Below are 9553 nucleotides of genomic sequence, written 5' to 3' on the forward strand. Positions count from 1 at the left end.
AATAAGGTTTTGATTCTCTGGCAGGAAACACTTCTTATGCCTGACTGAAGTGTTGCTTGAATCGATGAGGTACTGATTCACATCCTGATCTCTAACCATGATGTGACAACCTTGTCTCTCTCAACCCTTTAACATCCCGCTCAACCATCTGGTAGAGCACATTTCTTTAGACAGAATGCCTTTTCAGTTCACCTCCTACAGGAAGTTTGACTCCAGACATGAGGGCTCTGTGTGTGTGTGTGTGTGTGTGTGTGTGTGTGTGTGTGTGTGTGTGTGTGTGTGTGTCTGTTATAGTTTCAGAGGTCTTCCTGAACAAATTTCTGCAACTTTATACAAAAAATAAAAATCAAATAAGGGTAAAACATGCGAGGCCAAACGGTTGATTTGGCCTTATCTGGTCAATATCTAGAATACATGCATGGAAATAATATAAGTATGACTAATTCAATGTTAAACTGATAAATGTTGGTGTGTTAACATATTACAAGCCTTATAACAGTACAGTGTTTGTCATTTTGAATTTTTCTACATGTTTTACTGTGAGATGAAATCTCAACCATTTGGTAGAGGCCTATATTTAAAAATAAGAATTATGGGTCTGTTGAAAAAAAAAACAAAAACATTGATTTCTGTAGTTTTTTTGCATTAAAGGGTTAAAAATATGTCCATAGCATCAATTATATTATTATAAAAATAATGGACACAGCTATTGTGATGTCTTGAAATTGTCTAATGAGACCAAAACCCTTTTTTGTACCAAGCTGTATACATGTTTATTTCTGCTGTAAAGTTTGGCATTTTAACATGGGGGTCTGAGGATTGACTCGCTTTTGGAGCCAGCCCCAAGTGGCCTTTTAAGGAACTGTGTTTTTTTGGCACTTCTGCAAAAACCTTTGGCTATATTTATTAGCCACAGAGATTGTTACTTGGTTAATATACAAACTATTTGCATTAGCAAATACATTCTTTGGTAACCCGAAGCACTTGGTTACGTCAGTTAAAAATAAATAAATGTTTGGTTAAACACTGAAAAACATCAAATGACTTAAAGCACATGTCGAGAGTCCACAGCCACTACGTCATCTGCTCTGTGAGGCTTTACTGTGACTCAACAGCGCTTTGAACAAAATGGTAAAATTCTTTTGCTAACATGCTCCTAATGACAATGCTAACATGCTGATATTACCAAAGTCATTGGGATATTACTTTTGGGACTATAAATGTCTGCATAAAATGCCATTAACATTCATACATTTTTGACTTTAGAATTCAAAAATTCATGCATCTCACTCAGGTATTTTTACTTTAGATGTGGTTGTGTGAACCTGTTTAATTTAGGTATACTGAGACCTTAAGTACATGGCCAGTGAACAGAATCCAGGTAAATCCACTTAAGTCACTGCATTAACAAGCAGTATCTTTTAGAATTGATTTAAAAGTTATTTCACTTGTTTATAAAGTTTAAAATGGCCTTGCCTCGCCACGCAATCGCATTTTCTCCAAAATACATTTTGCAAATCAGACAATTAGAAGTATGTAATAGTGCTTTTTAGGATGAAAGGTTGGCAGTGAAGGATGGCATGCAAAAACGCAACCATTAATGTTTTATTCAGTTGTTTTCTATCGTAATTACTGCTAGACTCAGATCTATTTCCGATGTACATTTCTTTCTCAGCCAGTTCCTCTTTTAACTGATCCTCCACAAAGATTTTTGTCTCTCTCTTATTCCTTTTCTGTGTTTTATGTTAGCCTGTCTGTCTCTCTCCATCTCTCTAATTTGGTGGTTAATAATAAATTCAGCTGAGAGACATTGCACGTGTTCACCCCTCTTAAGCAGACATATACACACCGTACAGTGTATACACTTAAATGCACACACAGCCACACTTTGACTATCTCTTGGATTCCTGAAAAATTCATAGCAGTCAGCACTCACATACTTCCACTGAAAGACATCAGCGTTAACACTGGCCTCCTTTTTACTTCTATGCACACTGAGCACTCCGCCAGTTCACCCGACAATCTCATCCCAGATGTTTGAAGCAGCTGCATGTGAGAAATCGCTCAGGTATTTTATTACACTTGTCTGGGGGTGAAGCCTCATAGCCATCTCTGGTTGTGGGGGGCAAGTAGCTGCATGTACTTGGTGGTGTAGTGGTAGCTGATGTACTACATGGTAGATCAGTAGGTTACCAGGGAGGAAGTGGGTATACTCTCCTGTATATTCCAACGGCTTTTTGGCTGATACGTGAGTATACGGCAGAAAAAGAGGTCTGTATACCCCACCTAACAATAATGACAATAATGATAATAATAATAATTATTACTATTAATTTGTATACCAAGCTGTTTACAATGTGCTTTACAGGGAACAGCAGGAGAGTATTAATAAATTGTGAATGCAATCTGTACATTGTACTGTAAGGCCATTCAAAGGCCTGACATCAAAAAGTACACCTGTCAAGCTTGTAATTTTCTAATCAAAGTATTAATACTTCTAAAATGTACAACTAAATTAGTCACTATTCATACAACGCAATCATTTTACCACTAATTTTTACACCAGTCCCCATGCCTGCATTTTTGATTAATGAATAGATAGAAATCACAGAGCAACTGAACAGAGATGGACAAAAGGCCTTGATACATTTTCCAGGCCTGTTTTTTTATGTGTTGGCGACCTGCATGTTTGGGGGCAAAGGAAACAGCAGAGGAAATGCCAGCATTAGCGTGGGAGAGGGGTGGCAACCTCACGCCATCAGTGAGGTGAGTGGGTTTAAACCACAGTCTGCCTTAAAGAGACCTCAGACAAAAACATGAAACAGAGCTCAGTGCCAAGCTGGTATTTTCTGAGTTTCCTTTCGGAAGAATAGTGATGTGTGCGCAGCATGTTTGCATAACAATATTAGACAAATACATTTGATGATTCACGAATGTCTTAATGAACAGGAACGGTTTGGTCTTGTGAACATGAAGTGTAAATCTCTGCAAAAGCTTGAATCAAGAACATTTTTATCTTCGAAAGAAAAAAAGGATTTGTAGCTGTTCCACAGACAGTGAATGGGACACTGAATACTGGATACAACCCAGGGTGATTTTCCAGGGATATGGGCAGATTTTCTGCTTCAGAAATGATCAGTTTAAAGCTGTTGATGGGTAAGAAGACCCAAACAGGTCCACAGAGATCAGATTAATCTCCCATTCACTTTCAGAAGTCCCCTTTTTTCCCCATAGATATACATGAAAGTGAGCTTAAATTTCTACATGACCTTACAGCTTTTGTGCGTATTTCTAGTAAGACTGTCTAAGCTTCGGGCCTCTGGAGGATACTTTGGAAGCTGACTTGTAAATGGACTTCCACTTGTATAGCTCCTTTCTAGTCTTTGGACCACTTAAAGTGCTTTTACACTACATGTTGCATTCAACCATTCACACGCACATTCATACATTGGCGGCCCATACATGGTGCCACCTGCTACTCAGCTAACCATTCACACGCATTCACACATCGGATGGGGTTCAGTATATTGCCCGAGGATATTTCAACATGTGGACTGGTAGAGCTACAGTTAGAAAAAACAAAGTCCGCACACTAGATTATCCCATGAATATTTAATATACATTTACATTATGACATTTCAAGCTACATACTCTTCATCAGACAAGTTAACAATGCAGTCACACACCTTTGAATACTACTACACCACATCACCTGACAGGTCACCTGGTACACAGTAAGCTCCCATTCATAAATACATAGACAAAAACAATGATAGATAACAACCAAAACAAAGTGTGGATAAGACATGATGACAAAAAAAAAGAATGACGAAATTGCAAAAATGTGTATGTACACATGTATAGATAAATGTAAATATCTGCATATATGCACATAAACCCAGTATACAGTACTACACAAGAAAAATATGTTAATGGCACTCACATCAGATAAAAACCTAGTGCACAGTACCTAGAGTCAATCAGAGGAACCTAAATATCATGTGAAAACATCCCTTTATCACATCAAATGACGTTTAAAGTCAATCAGAACATCCTGATTATTACGTAAAAAAAAAAAAAGAAGCTAGAGATAGAACCACTGATCTTCCAATTAGTGGACGGTACGGTCTTCTAAATACGCAATAGTATAAATATATGTTTTTCAGGATGGATTTTCACAGGAGGTGCAGTTTAGCAGGATGTAGAATGGTACATTCATTTCTTCCTGAGGAACAAAAACTGCTCCTCATCCGTTTTTGTTTCTCTCTGAATCCCAGCTAAGACAACACTTCCCCTCCCAAAGAAATCGTCACATAATGAGATTTATCCTCGTCCTTGTTTTTTAGGTTCTACATGGATTTGTGTAATATTTTTGGTATGTGGCTTTTCATTCAGTGAAACAACACCTCATACAGGCAGGGAGCTCAGTTCCTGTTCTGGAGTTATAAATGGGACTGAGGGACTGTGTGCTCGTCTCAACACCATGCTTCAGAAAATTACATTACCATTCTGGAGTATAGATCGGTTCCTCCATCTGGCAGAAGGAGTTTTTCCATTAGTGAGGAATGACTCTCTCAAAAGCGAGTAGATTCATATTGCATATATTGCTTCCAGTTTTAATGGGTTAGACTGTACGGACGTTTCGTCATATTCCACTTCAGTATGAGAACGATAAAGCTGATTAAAACCATCCAGAGTAGAGGTGAATGTAGGAGCGCAATTTTTTTTTGAAAACTTGACTGTGCTGACACAGATGAGGTATTGTGAAACAGGAAATATGTGTACACACAATCTGAAAGCTTCTGTACTTTCCAAAATGGCAGATTAAAAGCTGCCGATGCGTGTATGAACAGGTAGACAGTGGCTGGTAAAGCTACCAAGGAGTTTATGTCTTTTGTCCTTCAGATAGCTCTGAATGCATCCCAATCTTCACATAAGTGTATTGTGTTATCCTCCTTTTGTTACGTAACTCATTCTACTTGGTACTTGCAACATTATGAAGAAATACAAGTTAACCCTTTAGTACCTGGATCAACATTGGTTTTCTTGTGCTGCATTCAGATGTCTTTCACAATTATTTTAACCTTTGAAACCTGAAAAAAATGGTTTGAAGTGACTATCACCTGTCGAGGCAATATTTGTGCTGAATGTGGGCAGTATAAATTGAGCGAAACATGATGTTACTAGTACATTTTCCATTTTCTTTTGTTCCATGAATCGCTCCCAACTGACTGCCAGCCATGCAGCGTCGCTCATGTTGGGCAGTTTGTTTGTTTTCATGGCCAATATCATAAAATATAGACTGCAACAATTAATGTCTCCTCCACACGTACTTCTTTGCTTACTGGATGAGACTGTAACCTCCCTGGTCAAAGTACACCAACTCTTAACTCCACACAATGCTAATTTACTTTATCAAGCTGTTAATAGCTCACGTTAGCTAGGACTTAAAAAAATCAATCAAACTCACTTTTTAAAATCTGTATTTAATGTCTATATTTTTGTTCTGGCTTCACAATCTCCTCCATCTGTTAAATAATTTTAGGTCTGTAGTATTCATTCATCACACAATCGGATATACCCCAGAAACAATATTTTTTAATCTAATACAAATTGCCACCAAGAAGTTCTTGTCACACAGTCTGTTATGTTATTTTCCTGTTCTCCAATATTTATTTCAAACAAACTCTGATAGAGCTTCAATATGAGTTTCAATCCTCAATCATCAAAGTTAGTTATATGTGATGATGTTTACTACTGGAGAGCAGTTTGTAGACACACACACACACACACACACACACACACACACACACACACACACAGACACACACACACACACACACACACACACACACACACACACACACACACACACAGAGTGACTACACATCTCTAAGAGAGCTTGTTGTTGTCCATGAAGGGAGTGGAAACACAAGAGCCCTAAAGTTTGTGTGTGTGTGTGTGTGTGTCTGTTTGTGTACTTCTGTGTATGCATGTATGTCTGTGTTTTGTTAATGTGTGTGTGTATGTGTGTATGTGTGTGTGTGTGTGTGCGTGTGTTTGTATAAGTCACTGGGGGGATAAAGAGCCATTGTCTGCAGCTGGTGCATCCCCCACTCCTCCTCTCTGCAGCTGTGAGGAAATCAAACGCTCCTCTTTTCCCTCTCTGCCTCTGTCACAACCTGCTGACGCCTTATTAGGTCATTCATGGTGAAACGTAGTGATGATGTCCCAGTGCAGCAGGTACACCAGCACCACTGAGCTGCTACAAAATGTGAAATATCCCTCATTACCTCATAATGACACCCAGTGCTAGTAATACTAAACTTGATTTAACACTTTTAAACCTGGAGTGATATCACTTTCAGATGCCTTTCACAAGTATTTAAATCTGTGAGCCCTGAGCAAACGGATGCTTTGGGAGCTTAAAGTTCTCTTAAAAACATGGTGGACAAGGCAATGGGCAACTTTGTAATATTTTTCCACAAATTGCAAAAAAATTGTAGATTTTGATTTTTTTTCCTTTTTGCTAGGGAAAAACAATATAATTACATATATAGTTTTTTCCGTCTTACTTCTCTCTCTTTTGTTTTCTTTTTTAACTAATTTTTCATGGAATTTTGTTTTACTAATTCATTGCTATTTTTTAGGCTATTTCTTCATAGTTTGCTTTCTTTCTTCCTTTATTTGGATCCCCATTAGCACCTGCTTAACCATTGGCTGTTCCTCTTGGGGTCATTTCTTTATTCCCATGTTTTTGAAAGAAATCAAAAGGATTTGCTCAGGTTTTAAAGGGTTGAACAGCACTTTTCAAAGCAGTTAAAAGTTCTTTACATAAAGACATCTAGGTTCAAAGTTCAGCACAACAATTGACAGTTAAAAACTACAGTGAATTAGAGAGAAATAAAATGGTGAGGAAGAGACATGGTTCCCATCTGCGAGTTACACGTTATTTTTTGGCTGTAATAAAAGACAACACTCACATTTTGTCTACTCGACCCATTTTTAAACTACAATTTTGACACTCGATTGGTGCTGTCGCTCAGGAATATGTACAGTAATTGACTGGTAAGTGAATGTGCAGAGGTGTGAATGAATTATGGATGTGTGAATGTAGTGAGTGATAGAGTAAAGGTGGTGTGGAGTTCATTGGAAAATGAACCAGAGTCACTTCTTGAGGGCCATAATTCTGAATTACACCTCTGCCCTCAGGTAATTCATTAAAACACTGAGTGCATTAACGATAATAAATGAACAGGGTGGTAAGAACCTACTTGTAGAGGAAGCATAGGTTACTGCTCATGGACACGTCATACATTTCTTATTGTCTGCCAACTCAGAAAAAAAGGAACAATGTTTTGGGCGTGTAAGGATCCAGTGTTGTGAGTAACAAAAAATAAATCTGTAGGACACATTTACAGGGTTCCCACACATTGTCGTGGACGAATTTTCAAAACTTTTTTAACTTTTTTAAGATCCATAATAAAATTTCCCAGACCATTCACAACGTATAACACAAATAGAACTGTATAATATATGTTACTCCAAATGTTAATTATTGTATAAAAAATCAACAGCATCCTTTTTCAAACTCTAATTGTGGTGTTCATATTCACTTCAAATACTTAAAAACCTCGTGGGGGACACCTGCCTCAAAAACTATTAGTCGCTTAAACTTTATTTGTATAGCACTTTTCATATAAATGAACTGTAAAACAAAGTGCTTCATACAATTAAAGCCACACACACATATAAGCACAGAAACGTGAATAAAAACACAAAAAATGTTTTTTAAAAGTACTCATTAAAATCAAGGACTGAGGAAATGCTGTAAGGAAACACCAGAGACAGGATAAAACCTATAAGATAAAAATAAATTAAAATGTAAATAAATGAATAGATGAATAAATAAAATTATAATAGCAATATTTTTTTTAAATAAGTAAAATTCTCAAACTGTTAATAAGATGTAAATGAAATAATAGCAGCACAAAAACTATGGGCACAGTCATATAAGAACTTACAGTGTATCAGTCTGGCGGTGACGTCCAAGCACGAGGTAAAACAGAGATTATATATCAGTGTATTCTTAATGCATTTAATTAAACACTAGTTTCTGAATATAAGTCTGAAAAACAACGCTGCACCATAAGAATGTAGGCAGTTGTTTTTTTTTAAGACTTGGAAGTGGAAGGTTAATCTTCGTAGGATTACAATTAAAAAAACATTCCATGACTTTTCTGAAGCTTTTAATGATTTTTACTAATTCCATGACTTTTCCAGGCCTTTGAAGTGAGATTGTAAAATCCCATTTTCAGGGTTCCCACATTCGTTGTAGTGTTATTGTAGTGTGAAGAATCAGACAGGAGATCCACACACTATATTGAAAGCTTCTAGTCATTTTAATTGCGTTTTAACGTTTTGATCTAACAGAGAGCTTTTTCTGGAACTCTCAAATCACTATCACAAAGCAGAGTGAGCAGTAAATGGGCACAAATACAACAGATCAAGCCAGTCAGCTCCGCTCTGATTGGCCCAACCTGATTGTTTCAACCTGACTCTCAATCAAGCAGATCACAATCACCTGAGAGACTGATGTGTGTGCCATATGTTGCTTGTTGTGCTTTTTGATAGTGATTTGACAGTGTCTGAGAAAGATCACATTTTGATCAAAATGTTGCACAATTAAAATTACTAGAAGCTTTGAATAGACTGTGTAGATCTCCTTTCTGATTCTTGCCTTAGTTTGATTTTTTTTTCTTTGTAGGCCTAGCTTTACAAACATAAATCGTTATTGTCAAACAAGTCTACAGACAGCAAACATGGTCACTGTCAAGTTTCAGCCATCTGAAGTGATGCATTTCCATGATTCAGTACAGCAGCCTAATCTATTGAGTGAGGTTTATTTCATAGTTGATTACCATAATCATGCAGGATACAGAGTTAAAATAAAAGATTTGTTGAATTATAATTTCCTGGGAAAAAAGGACATAAGTGCACATTGAAAGGTTTCATATAGACAGACCTTGTTGTGAGCAGCTTCATGTAGGAACTATTTTCTGTCTACTGAACTACATCCACCATCCGTATCAGTGTGCAGAAGGAAGCGTGCATTGTCTCATGGATGAGAGGGGAGTGCTGGTGACAAAGTTAGATGTAAACATTAATGGTTTCCTCCTTGGCTGAGCTGTGGAGTTAGCTAGCTCAGTGGTGCTAGGCGAGCTGGCAGTAGATGTAGGCTTCCTACTGTGCAATAATATGGTTAGGGGGTGTAGTTCGGTAGAAGGAAAATAGTTTCTACATGAAACTGCTCACAACAAGGTCTGTGGATCTTTTTGAATAACCAGGTCATGATTACTGGAGAGAGATAATGCTGTTGAGTATTAAAAATGTATTTTTTGGCACTTGGAGCACCAAAAGCTGAGTGCCATCTAGTTGTATTATATTACAGAGAAAGTGGATATCTCTATCGATATCTTCAGCTCTTGGCAACTCACACCAAAACAATCTATTTGATAAATATCACCACAAGTAAGAGGAAAAGTGTGCACTT

This window comes from Plectropomus leopardus, chromosome 2 (genome assembly GCF_026936395.1).
Source record: "Plectropomus leopardus strain MGB_pleo_1.0 chromosome 2, ASM2693639v1, whole genome shotgun sequence".
Lineage (NCBI taxonomy): Eukaryota > Metazoa > Chordata > Actinopteri > Perciformes > Serranidae > Plectropomus > Plectropomus leopardus.